The sequence below is a fragment of the Melitaea cinxia genome, chromosome 13 (genome assembly GCF_905220565.1).
Source record: "Melitaea cinxia chromosome 13, ilMelCinx1.1, whole genome shotgun sequence".
NCBI classification, from domain to species: Eukaryota; Metazoa; Arthropoda; class Insecta; order Lepidoptera; family Nymphalidae; genus Melitaea; species Melitaea cinxia.
This window is the reverse complement of record NC_059406.1, coordinates 16,489,542-16,501,949: the sequence shown is the minus strand read 5'-3', so window position 1 is coordinate 16,501,949 and position 12,408 is coordinate 16,489,542.

The following is a 12,408-nucleotide window of genomic DNA, read 5'->3' as shown; positions in this document are numbered from 1 at the left end:
TTGTATTGTCACCAAAATCCAAAGTGTATACAAAATTTCAGATTAATCGGTTGACAGAAAAAGGGTGAAATTTGAATTACTAAATTTGACCCAAGAATAATAAAAAATAAAACAAACGGGGTGAGCTAAATAAAACCGTTTAATAACAAAATTGTAACTCCAACTTCCTCACTGCGGAATTGTGTCAACATAACTATAAAGTCTTTATTAAAAAGAAATTAATAAATAAATCATATTATTCGGTGCAGGATTACATAGATGTTGAAGATGTGTGGACTTAATTACGCTGTATTTCATGCAACTACTAATATTGTACTGAAACACAGTTCATATATCATTTTCAAAAGAGTAACTGCGGAGTTTCTTATTTCTTGCCGATTGTTCTCTAAAGAATCTTCTGAATCGGTGAATCTTTTGAATCGGTGGTAGCTTCACTTTTAAAAATACTTTAAAATTTTAATTTGTAAAATGATGATTTGAAAGTGCTTTTAAAGTATTATATTGATTTTGATAATTTGAATAAATTTATTTTTGATTTTATTTTATTTAGATATACTTCTCATTCTTCGTTCTCATTATTCGTTCTTGGGATGAGCTTCAAATTTTAAACAAATTCTAACTCACAAAATTCTCTACAAATCGTTACACATCTCTGATTGCCAACCTAAACCATCTTCCTACTGCACGCTAACAAAGAGATCTAATACTTACTAAAGTAGTTACTTCAGTAATCCTTGTAGCATCAATGCATCCGATACACACATTTCCTCTGCAATCCAATTTACAAATACATAATATCCTATTATTGCTTTGTAAGCGAACGACAAAGGAATCCAGTGTAGTGACAAAACCAACTGAATGAAATAGCGAAGGATTTCGATCAGTTTTAAGCCTTATGTCTATTGTAATACAGCTCATCCCTATTATAAAATCTAGCGTTATTCTATACCAATTGTTGATCTCAAGCAAATTGTGTATTAAGCTTATTTGTTGGATATAATAGTATTAATCTATAATAACAATAAGAATTTGAATAAACTCTTGTATGCTACAACAATGTTATGTTATTGTTATGATAATTTATATGTCATGTACATTCAATTTGCTACTTTATGAATTATATGCTATGTTACGTTTTTGTTTGATATAACGATTTTGTCTTTCAGCCAATATTGGTTTCAAATGGTTATCTCATAACTTCTCATCACTCATCGTCACTTCAGCCTATGGCAGTCCACTACTGGACATAGGCCTCTCCAACTTCGCGCCAGACATCCCGGTTTTCCGCAGCCCTCATCGTAACTTCTCATAACACATTATGTCATAGACAAGTAGAATGTCTTCATTTTGAATTTGAAGCCAGAATCCTTTTGCAATTAGAATGTATAAACGCTCCACATTCTACGACATCAGTAGCATGAGAACTGTGTCAAGAATATAAAAACAGTCACAATACAAACAGTACAATCCAGCTTATCTCACATGGATTACACATTACAGCTACTTCGTGTCAAAGTAAAGTCCACTCAGTGACAACTGAGGTAGGGCACAGCAGGAATTCCCTGCTCAAAATATGGAGCAGCCCGACTGGGGTAGTACCTCGACCTTACAGAAGATCACAGCTAAATAATACTGTTTTCAAACAGTATTGTGTTCCTGTTGGTGAGTAAGGTGACCAGAGCTCCTGGGGGAGGGGAGATTGGGGATTGGGTCGGCAACGCGCTTGCGATGTTTCCGGTGTTGCAGGCGTCTATAAGCTACGGTAATCGCTTACCATTAGGTGAGCCGTGAGCTTGTTTGCCGACCTTTTTTTTATATCACTAGTTTGGCAAACAAGCGTACGGCTCACCTGATGGCAAGAGATTACCGCACCTCACCTACCTCAGTTACGACTTAGTGATATAAAGAAAAAAAAAAAAAACTTAGCATTCAACTTGTGAACATTTTTGAAATATGTTTATTAGTTTTTGAGTTTATCTATTAGTAACAAATAGTAATTATATTTGCTCGCAAACGAAAAAAAAAGCCGACTCTAATTACATCGACTAGTAAATACAACAATACACATACAATGTGGCATCTTACTAACTATCAAAGTGTATAAGAAAGCCCTAGTAAATAAAAAAAAATGTGTGTATGTAATTCACTCATGTCCAAAGTGAAAGTTCGGGAATGTAGCCGACAAAAGATTTTTTTGACCGAGTATATAAAATACTGTGTAATGTACTCTACTCATTTATGTGTTTGTTTATTCACCGTTATTCTAATAAAGTTTCGTTTCAAAAATAATCGATTTATTTTTTATTTTTTTATTTTTGTAATGTATATTATGGTAAGAAAAATCGGTAAGAAATTCAACCGTTACATACCCTTAACAAAATTCCGATTATTTAATAAATTACTAGCTGACCCCGCAAACGTTGTTTTGCCATATATTTTATTAACCCCCTTGATCCCCCCCCCACCACACAAATTAGGGGTATAAAAAATAGATGTTATTCGATTTTCAGACCTACCTGATATGCACACGAAATTTCATAAGAATCGGTCAAGCCGTTTCGGATGATTTTAACTACAAACACCGCGACACGAGAATTTTATATATTAGATTATAATACTACATAATTTACGTGATTTGGGACAATTTAAAATCTAATATTTGTATCTCGCAAGTGAAACCACGTGATCGCTTATATCATAACACTAACGTATTTTGTTTCACAACTTTCCATCAAAGTCATCAGATTTTCGAAAGTTTAATAGCGTTTTACAGCACTTGGTAATTTTTACCATAATTCTATTGTATAAAGTTCGAAGGAAAAAAATAAATAACAGCAGTTCTTAACGGACGATTTATGGTCGAAAATTCAGGGGAAACCCGAAACGCTTAAGCGATGGCGCACATAAAAAAGTTATTTATAATGAAAATTTCTCTTAAGATGCGAGGATATGATTTGACTGTAATAAATAAGTCGGTCCACCGTTCAGTTTAACGACAGCGGATGAAATTATGTTGTTTGATGGCTTGATGGCTCACGATGTTATTATTAGGTTTCTATTTATATGATATTCCTTGATTATATTGGATAGTGTTTGTTCAGATTTGATGGACCCGTTTCGGGCATTGTTTTATTCAAGAAAAGCAAATCTAATCATGTTTATAAGTCTGAAATTAAGGTTGGGATTGGCTGAATGTTATTCAATAATAATTCCCGCTCGGGGTAGGTATTTGTATTTGTCTATCAAAATATTGTTTGCCCGTATATATTTCTTACTATACTGTCGTAACTTATCGTCACGCCGTAGAGGATGCTAAGCCGTCGATTCAAGTTGTTATCACACACGTCTCACAGCAACCGTAATTCTGGGTAGGGTCATTTTCTTTGAAATTTTAGTGGAAAAGCGTGATGGCTTAAACTACAACCTTTCTCTTATAGACTAGAGGCCTTTGTCCAGGATTGGAACTTGTTCATTAGAGAGCATATTTCTTTAAAATTTGATTTTATTTAAAAAAAAATTTTAGGCAATTTGTAACTTATCTTTGTCCCCTTTGTGATCAATCTTGTTTCAATTGTGATTGTGGTCTTTCATTTCTGTCTTGTAGATTTTGAGAATCTTGAACTTCGAGGAAAATGTAAAACAATATTCCTTAAGACAGACTTCCTTAACCGTTCCTTAATCATAATTAAAAATTATATTTAACGTTTTATAGACGAGAGCGTTGCGGAAATAAATCCCCTCCAAACATAATTAATGTTTTCTGGCATTACATAATGAATTGAACTCTAATGAAAAACCAAATTACAATTGAACGATTAAACGAAACCGATAATAAATTCGGTTCAAAGGTATCATATTATTTAACACACGGTCTCTGTAAGCGATAAAAGCGTATAGCCGGTTACGAGGTAACACCCCCTAAAACTCCAATCTGTTAATATACATTTGTGTTTATGTATTTCTACCCTCCGTAAAAAATTCCGTCCCCGATTTTTACGGGTGTCGCCTTAGAACAACGGGTTCGGAGCTGGCGTGAAAATTCGCACTATTATTATTTTTTCTTACATCACTTGGATGCCAAATGAGAATAATTGTCCGTCTGGAAGTAAGCGGTTACTATAACCTGTGGACTTTTGCAACTCTAAGAGCATCACACGCTAGACTCCACATTGCCTTGCTTACGCAGACCGTACCACTGATTATCCCCATGAGTTCAGGCTTCCTTTCTCACCAAAAGGACACCACATTACTCGATAGCTGTATTGTTTCGATGTGATGGTTTATAAGGTCGAGGTACAGTCTGATTGCTCTAGATTTTAAACGAGATATTTGCTACTGTTCCTTACTTTGTACAATTGTATGCCTTGTATCTTTTTAAGATAATTATTGTCTTTGAATACACTTTGTCTATAGCATCATTATCAAAAATAATTTTAATAGTTGTACAAAGCTTTGAATTCCTGGAATACAAGTAGGTAGACGAGTAAATAAATAGTCAAAAGAATACGCTATATTAGTGTTAACTCAAAACGTACTTACTGACAAGTATCTCAATTAACATTAAATGGGACCACATGACATGTACCACCTTTCTATTAAAAATAATCATTAAAATCGGTACACCTAGTAAAAAGTTCTGACGTAACATATATAAAATAATTTAAAAATGAACAAACGCCCAAGTCGTCACTACGAATTTTCAATTTTATGAGATCCCATCATCAGACCCTGGTTCCTTTATCATGATATCATACTTGGCAGATCTCCTTTCTAACAAAAAAGAATTATCAAAATCGGTTCAGAAACGACGAAGTTGTCCCCGAACATAAATAATAATAATTCGACCGATATATCGATATATATATACTCAATTCGACCGTCCTCCTTTTTTGACGTCTGCTAAAAAGTAGAAAAAATATTTGATGATTTTTTTTAACTAAATACCCTCATTTTCTTCTTTTACTTAAATAAATACAACAAATAGATGGTTGAACAATCGTTAGAATCGATTGAAAGATCTTCCTCCCTACACGATACCGACGCCATTTCCACAGCATCACGCCTCTCAACGTCCAAAGTTATAAAACCAGATAAGCCATCGTATAATCAATTCGTGGGACGCATTGCGTAAACAGCGAACCTTTTAATACTTCCATCCTTATTCGTAAATTTTATCATAGATTTGATGGAGAGGATTTATGGTTTACAAGTCGTTTTAAATTTTACACTGTAACGTTTATGGTTGAATGATGTCAGGTCACGTGCTCACTTGTGCGATGATTTTACGGATTACGGATTTCGTTTTGACCTGTTAGTATAAAATGTAACTGAGTGTACAACTCGCCAAAATGACTACCCGCGATAAAAACTACAAGTATTCTACGGGATATATAAAATAAATACGCCGTTGCAATCTGAGGTCCTTTAATTGGAAATTTGAAGATAAAATGGTTTTATATGGAGACGTGTATATCAAAACCGTAGAACCAAACGATAGCGCAATTTAAATGCTTACAACGCCTCTATCGCCGAGTAGCAATATTACGTTAAACAGTTTCAATATTATGACTTACATAATATTATAATTTATCTAAAAATTACAAAAAAGAGTTTTTAGGGGTGGACTACCCTTAACATTTAGGGGGATGAAAAATAGATGTTGTTCGATTCTCAGACCAACCCAATAAGCAAACTTTAAAATTTCATGAGAATCGGTCAAGCCGTTTCGGAAAATTTAACTACAAACACCGCGACACGAGAATTTTATATATTAGATAAAACATGCTATACATTTTATTACACTACTAAACACTGGGGTAATGTAACTGCTCAAAATCTGGAGTAGCCCAACCTGTGGAATTACCTCGACCTTAAGATCACAGCTAAATAATACTGCTATCAAGTAGGTACCATACGTCAAAGTATCAGCTGCAGGCGGAGAAAAAAAACGAGTGTGCTTTAGATCACACGCCTAAAGTGAAGTAAAACTTACGAAAAGGAACTCTCTTATTCTCTCTTTCTATCTTCACTAACATATATATCCATCTCAACTTCCATCACTGTTCGTAGTTCATAGTACTTTCGTCTCGGATTCACCAGCTACTAACCGAGTCAAGCGTGCATAAACTTTTACTTCAAAAAACAACGTGCATGGTAAGCGTGCACTCCGACAGTACATAATCCCCGGCCGGCCGCTCATGTGTGTACATAAACGAGCGCGACGCGCGCGCACGTAGGCCAGTCGAGACATTGTTACGGCGCCGAACGCAAGCTTTGGCTTCCGCCATGAATATTTCATTTTCGCTTTCATAATTGCTATGAACTGTATTTTTATGCTTTATGCTGTGCTTGTATTTGTTGCTTTCTCTTTGTGCTTATGCGGTGTATAATTATCTTATTGTGAATTCAATAGACGCTTGTAAACAGTGAGTTGAACTATTTATTTCTACAAACCTTTATATCATTATTATACATTATATATCTATACAAATAAATAAAATTGGAGTATCTGTTTGTAATATTAAAATAACCGCTTTTTGCTAAATGCATATGGACACGGTACACATACTAAAAGAACATTTTGTACAATTTTTATCTGTCTGTCTATCTGTCCGTCTGTTTGTTCCGGGTAATCTCTAAAACGGCTGGACTGATTTGGACGGGACTTTTACTGGCAGATAGCTGATAAAACAAGGAGTAACTTAGACTACTTTTATTTTAGAAATTTATTTATTTTATAACTCTGTGAACTGAACATTACTTTTTTTGTAAATTCCATGCTTACGAAGTTGCGGGTGCAGCTAGTATTAAGATATTTTCTTATACTTTATATATTATATTATTTTATGGACGAACCAGATGATTGACGAGTTCTGAAGTCTGTTTTTAACCGACTTCCAAAAAAGGAGGAGGTTCTCAATTCGACTGTATTTTTTTTTTTTTTTTTTTTTTTTTTTTTTTTTATGTATGTTACATCAGAACTTTTGACTGGGTGGAGCGATTTCGACAAATATTCTTTTAATCGAAAGGTGGTGTGTGCCAATTGGTCCCATTTAAATCTATTTGAGATCTAACAACTACTTTTCGAGCTATATCTAATAATGCGTTTTTACTTGACGCTTTTTTCGTCGACCTACGTTGTATTATACCACATAACTTTCTACTGGATGTACCGATTTTGATAATTCTTTTTTTGTTGGAAAGGAGATATCCCAAATTTAGTACCATAATAAGGAAACCAGGATCTGATGATGGGATCCCAGAGAAATCGAGGGAAACTCTTGAAAATCCGCAATAACTTTTTACTGGGTGTACCAATTTTGATAATTCTTTTTTTTTGTTGGAAAGGGGATATCCCTAGTTTGGTACCATGATAAGGAAACCAGGATCTGATGATGGGATTCCAGAGAAATCGAGGGAACTTCTTGAAAATCCGCAATAACTTTTTACTGGGTGTACCGATTTTAATAATTTTTAATTTAATCGAAAGCTGATGTTTGTCATGTGGTCACATATAAATTTTATCGAGATCTGACAACTACTTTTTGAGCAATCTTTGATAACGCGTAGTTACTTGACTATTTTTTCGTCGATCTACGTTGTATTACTCGTCGAAGTCATTGAAGTCGGTTTTTTTTTCGTTTTCATTGAGTACGTTTCTAAACCATGTGCATTTTTAGATTGTTATAAAAAAAAAAGAAAAAAAAATGTATGCAAGTGTTAATCTTACTCAATCATGTAATTAGAAATATCATTGAGTATTTAAAGAGTTACAAAACCTTTAGCCCCAAGTTCTACAGAAAACCTTGTAAAATAGCCATCTGTTCTATTCCAGTTCAACAGTCAATAGTCTATTGAAATTATTGAGAGTTCTAACAATAGCTACGATTTAAGAGATTACACCTCCTTGACTTACAAAGGATTCCATTTATCACATACTTCGATACAAAGTAGAAATTTCTGGAACGTTTTAAAATATTATCGTCTCGCTTTATATTTGGAGCTTTTGGTATCTTTATGGAAAATATAATAACGCTAACATAACTGTAACATAGCATTTCCACCAATCAATCTTACATGGAGATTCTTTATATATTTTTTTGTAACTAACCGAATTCAAATAAAGGAGACCCTCCTCCTCAATTCGAATGTATTTTTACCCGACTTCAAAAAAGGAGGACGTTACTCAATTCGACCGTATATATATTTTTTTTATGTATATTCGGGGATAACTTCGTCATTATGAAGCGATTTTGATAATTCCTTTTCGTTGGAAAGGAGATTTCCCAAGTGTGGAACTTTGATAAGGAAACCAAGATCTGATGGTGAAATCCTAGAGAAATCGAGGGAAACCATCGAAAATCGTAGTGACGACTAATGCGTTTGTAAATTTTTTTTCGTCTACGTACATTGTATTACTTGTCGATGTAATTGATTCGGTTTTTTTTTTGTCGTTTGCGAGCAAACACAATTATTTACGAACGTTAGCTCAGAACTTTTTCTGGATGGACTTTTGATTATTTTTTTTTAAATTAATAGGTGGATGATTCTTTATTTGATTGACAGGTTGTCACGTAGCTCCATATAATAGAGATCTAAGAAGTAATTTTAAGTTATATCTAATAAAGCGTATTTATTTGACTATTTTTTTGTAGACCTCCGTTGTGTTATACCTCATCACTTTTTACTGGGTGTACTGATTCTCGTTTTGATCAAAAATTTTTTAGTCCCATATAAATTTAATCGAGAGAGATAAATAGTTTACGAGTAATTTTTGTTAACGCGTATTTACTTGACTATTTTTTCGTCTACCTACCTTGTTTTACTTGTCGATGTAATCGAAGTCGGTTTTTGCATTGTGAGAAAAATAGATTAATTTTTATGTTTTGTAGAAGATTATTACAAAATAAAAACCGTAAAACAATTATTACGTTCTAAATTTTTAAAATTTTAAATTACACGTTTGAAAGTGTTGTTTTGTTATGCATTGAGTCATAAATGTATTCCTACATAATAACTACATAAACAATTTAAATTTTATACACATACACACACACACACACAAATATATTATACATATGAAATTTCATATATATATATGAAATTTTGTGTCACGATGTATGTTCCAGATAAACTCTGAAACTGATACTATACTGAACCAATTTTTATCAAATTTTGTCAGCATCTGTAGTTTGGTCCAATTTGGGAGATACTTACAACTTGGAATTTTTATCTCAATTGGACCTGGTAGGTGATGCTGCTATCGGTAAGTAAGCAATCGAATGTGGTAGTTGTTTTTCGGGCAGGACAACGTCTGCTGGGTCCACTAGTTCTTGTATATATTAGTTTATAAGCTTTTCCATATTTTTTCGAAATTGTTCATATAAACAGATCAGAGATTGACGGGTAACAATAACAATATAAATACTTAGAAAAATAGAGAACGCAATATTCGATAACACTATTATAATTTTCATTATACATCGAACCTCGCAATATTGTAAGAATAACGCGAAATTCAGATAGAGATTGTGGTTTTTCCAACAATATTTACTTAAAATGTTGGCAAGTTTTTTTATTACGGATGAGCGATTTTCGTCTTTATTGTAATGGAGTAATCGCTATAATGGCTTGTAGGGAAAATAAATAGCTGCGGTATTACGAAGGAGCACGATATATGTACGAATCCTACAAGAGTTTCTCCTAACGTTACAGTTCCTACCATTGTTTACAGAACTCTAAAACAATTTTAATTTTTAAGTGCCAAGGAATCGTGAAGTAGCTTCTTAAAAAATTGCCTACAAATATTTGGTGGTTATTTTATTACTTGTTATTTCATTTTTTATATTAAAAGGTATAATTCCTATTTTTATTGCCTCCACTGGTGACAAGAGTGATGTTGCAGGCGTCTATAGGCTACGGTAGCCAAGTATGAGTATCAGTGTAGGGACACTTGTTTGCCGATCTATTCGCATAATAGAACGTGCTTCAGACTGACAGAATTTATATATTTTGTAGATTAAAAAAATAGAACAACATTAATATTAAAAAAAAATACAATTTATTTTAGACCACACGACTGAAGTAAAACATCTTTACCAATAGGCCTGCACTATTTATTTACGTATTTATTAATACATTAAATAATTGTGCAAAAGGCGGGCTTAATGCTAAAAGCATTATCTACCAGCCAACCTTAGGACGTACAAGAGCAAACGTTTGTAGGTGTGCAAAATTGAGTATTAGTAAAATTCACATTAAGAAGAAAAAAGGGAGGAATAATAAGGTAACGTTAGTGGTAATCGTTATATTATACTATGTCTTGGATATACGAAATGCTATAAGAGAAAGAGAGAAATAAAATGTGTGAAAAACCCCTCTCTCTCTTTTGTTCCGTTCGCCTATCCCGATTACACTTTTCGTAACGCTCTCGTCACGCATTCACTAGCTTACTCCCCAAATCAAGCGTTCATAAAGAAGTTTTACTTCAAATAAAAAAAAAAACAAAATGTCTCCGACGAACACGTAGTAATGGTGACCGGAACGACACGAACTCTTTGGAAATCTAAAGAAACTCGCATTGGCGGCAAATCAAGAGTAACCTCTGTATTTTGCAACGCTGGTCGGTCGCGCCGTGAACGTGTTTGCTCACGTACAATCATGTGCTTTCGTGGTACATTTTCTTTAATCATTTTGATTTTTTCTATTTAAATTTGAGATATCGTTATTTTTCGACGTCAGTCTTTGAGCCCATGGGCGTTCTGTAGGCGAAAGCGGCTCGCACAGGCGGGCCAACTGTTGGAGCGGCTAATAGCATTCGAAAGTGATCCCGTGCCCTCGCTATGATGATGAGGGCACCGCTCAGTTTAAGTGGGTATTCTGGGTTGTTTTCTCCTGGCCGGGAGCCCCACATTCGCGGGAGTGCGTAAAAGCATTCCTCAGCGATAATAAAAAAACTGCCCCTGACTGGTTGCTCCATATTTTGAGCAGAATTATATCCTATCCCTACCTCGCCGTGATCTGGGCGTTTGTGCTTGTGTATTGTGTGTTTCCAGATACCCGATACCGAAGTAATATAGTGGGGACCATAATGAGGCGATTATTTATTTATTAGCGCCATATTCCTTGAGATAATACCGATCTGATAAAGAGAGAAAATAATATTTGTTATTATTAAATGGGACCAGTCAAAGCCTGTAAGCTAATATTGAATAGGGAGGGGATTGAGGATGTTAATAATCAACCACTAGTAAGTCTGTTTAGTTATTCAATTTAACGATTCGATCAATTTAAATTCATAAGGACAGAATTTACTTGTATTACCAACGCTTTGTCTGGATATAATTGAATTTGTAGCATCACTTGTCCTTAATTTCTATCTCAGATATTAGAGCGGAATATTCTAGAATAAATAAATAAATGCTTCACACTCAACGGTCCCCAGTAGGATTTTCTCCTGTGTCGGGGGTCCGGAAACATACACAAGCACAAACGCCCAGAGCACGACAAACATCTATATGGCCAATACAAATATCTGTCGTGAGCGGGGTTCGAACCCGCGACCGCCAGCGCAACAGTCAGTACTGTGACCGCTGCGCTAACCCATTCTAGAGATTCTATGCTTATATGTATATTTAAATTAATATTAAATCAAGAAATCATAATTTAAGTTACTTCTGAACCGATTTCTGTAAATTTCTGGTTTCAGTCTAAATTTATTCATTTATTAACGTTTATTGAAGTGAAACTTGTTTAGAATCGTTGTGATTAGAAACTCGATGAAACGAAAATGCGTCACAATAAAGTATCAAACTCATAAATGTATAGGAGCGAATGAGATAGAATAACGCGGTATTAAAAACTCTCGTGAGCTACTTTTCAGAACTGTCACTTCTGCCGTGTGTGAATTGTACACACACACTTGAAGAAAATGTGTTTAAGTGAATATTTAACATTTCAATATTGATTTAAAATAGAATTTACCTTTATAGTTCGACCGTTGCTTACTGTAGATTTAATCTTATATGTGAACGGTTTGTGTCCGTCTTGAGGCTAAATTCTCGTAGGTATCCGTTAGAGCAATTCAATCGATGTTCAAGCTCCGACGGCTTGGAAAGGTCAATACCTACCAAAAGGTTGTTTAACGTGTTCAGGTTTCAAATATTTATCTTGAAAATAATATGAATTTCTATCAAAATAACATATCCGTTATCGCCTGTATATTACGTATTTATATTTCCGTATCCGGCTGATTGGTAGACTGGCTGTTTTGTTGGTTATATAATAAATAAATATCATATAACACACACACACGGTCGTCTGTTCCTATGGTAAGCAACTTAATGCTTGTGTTACAGGTAACAACCGACTGTTATAACTATTTTTTTTTTGGTAAACATACATAGAAAT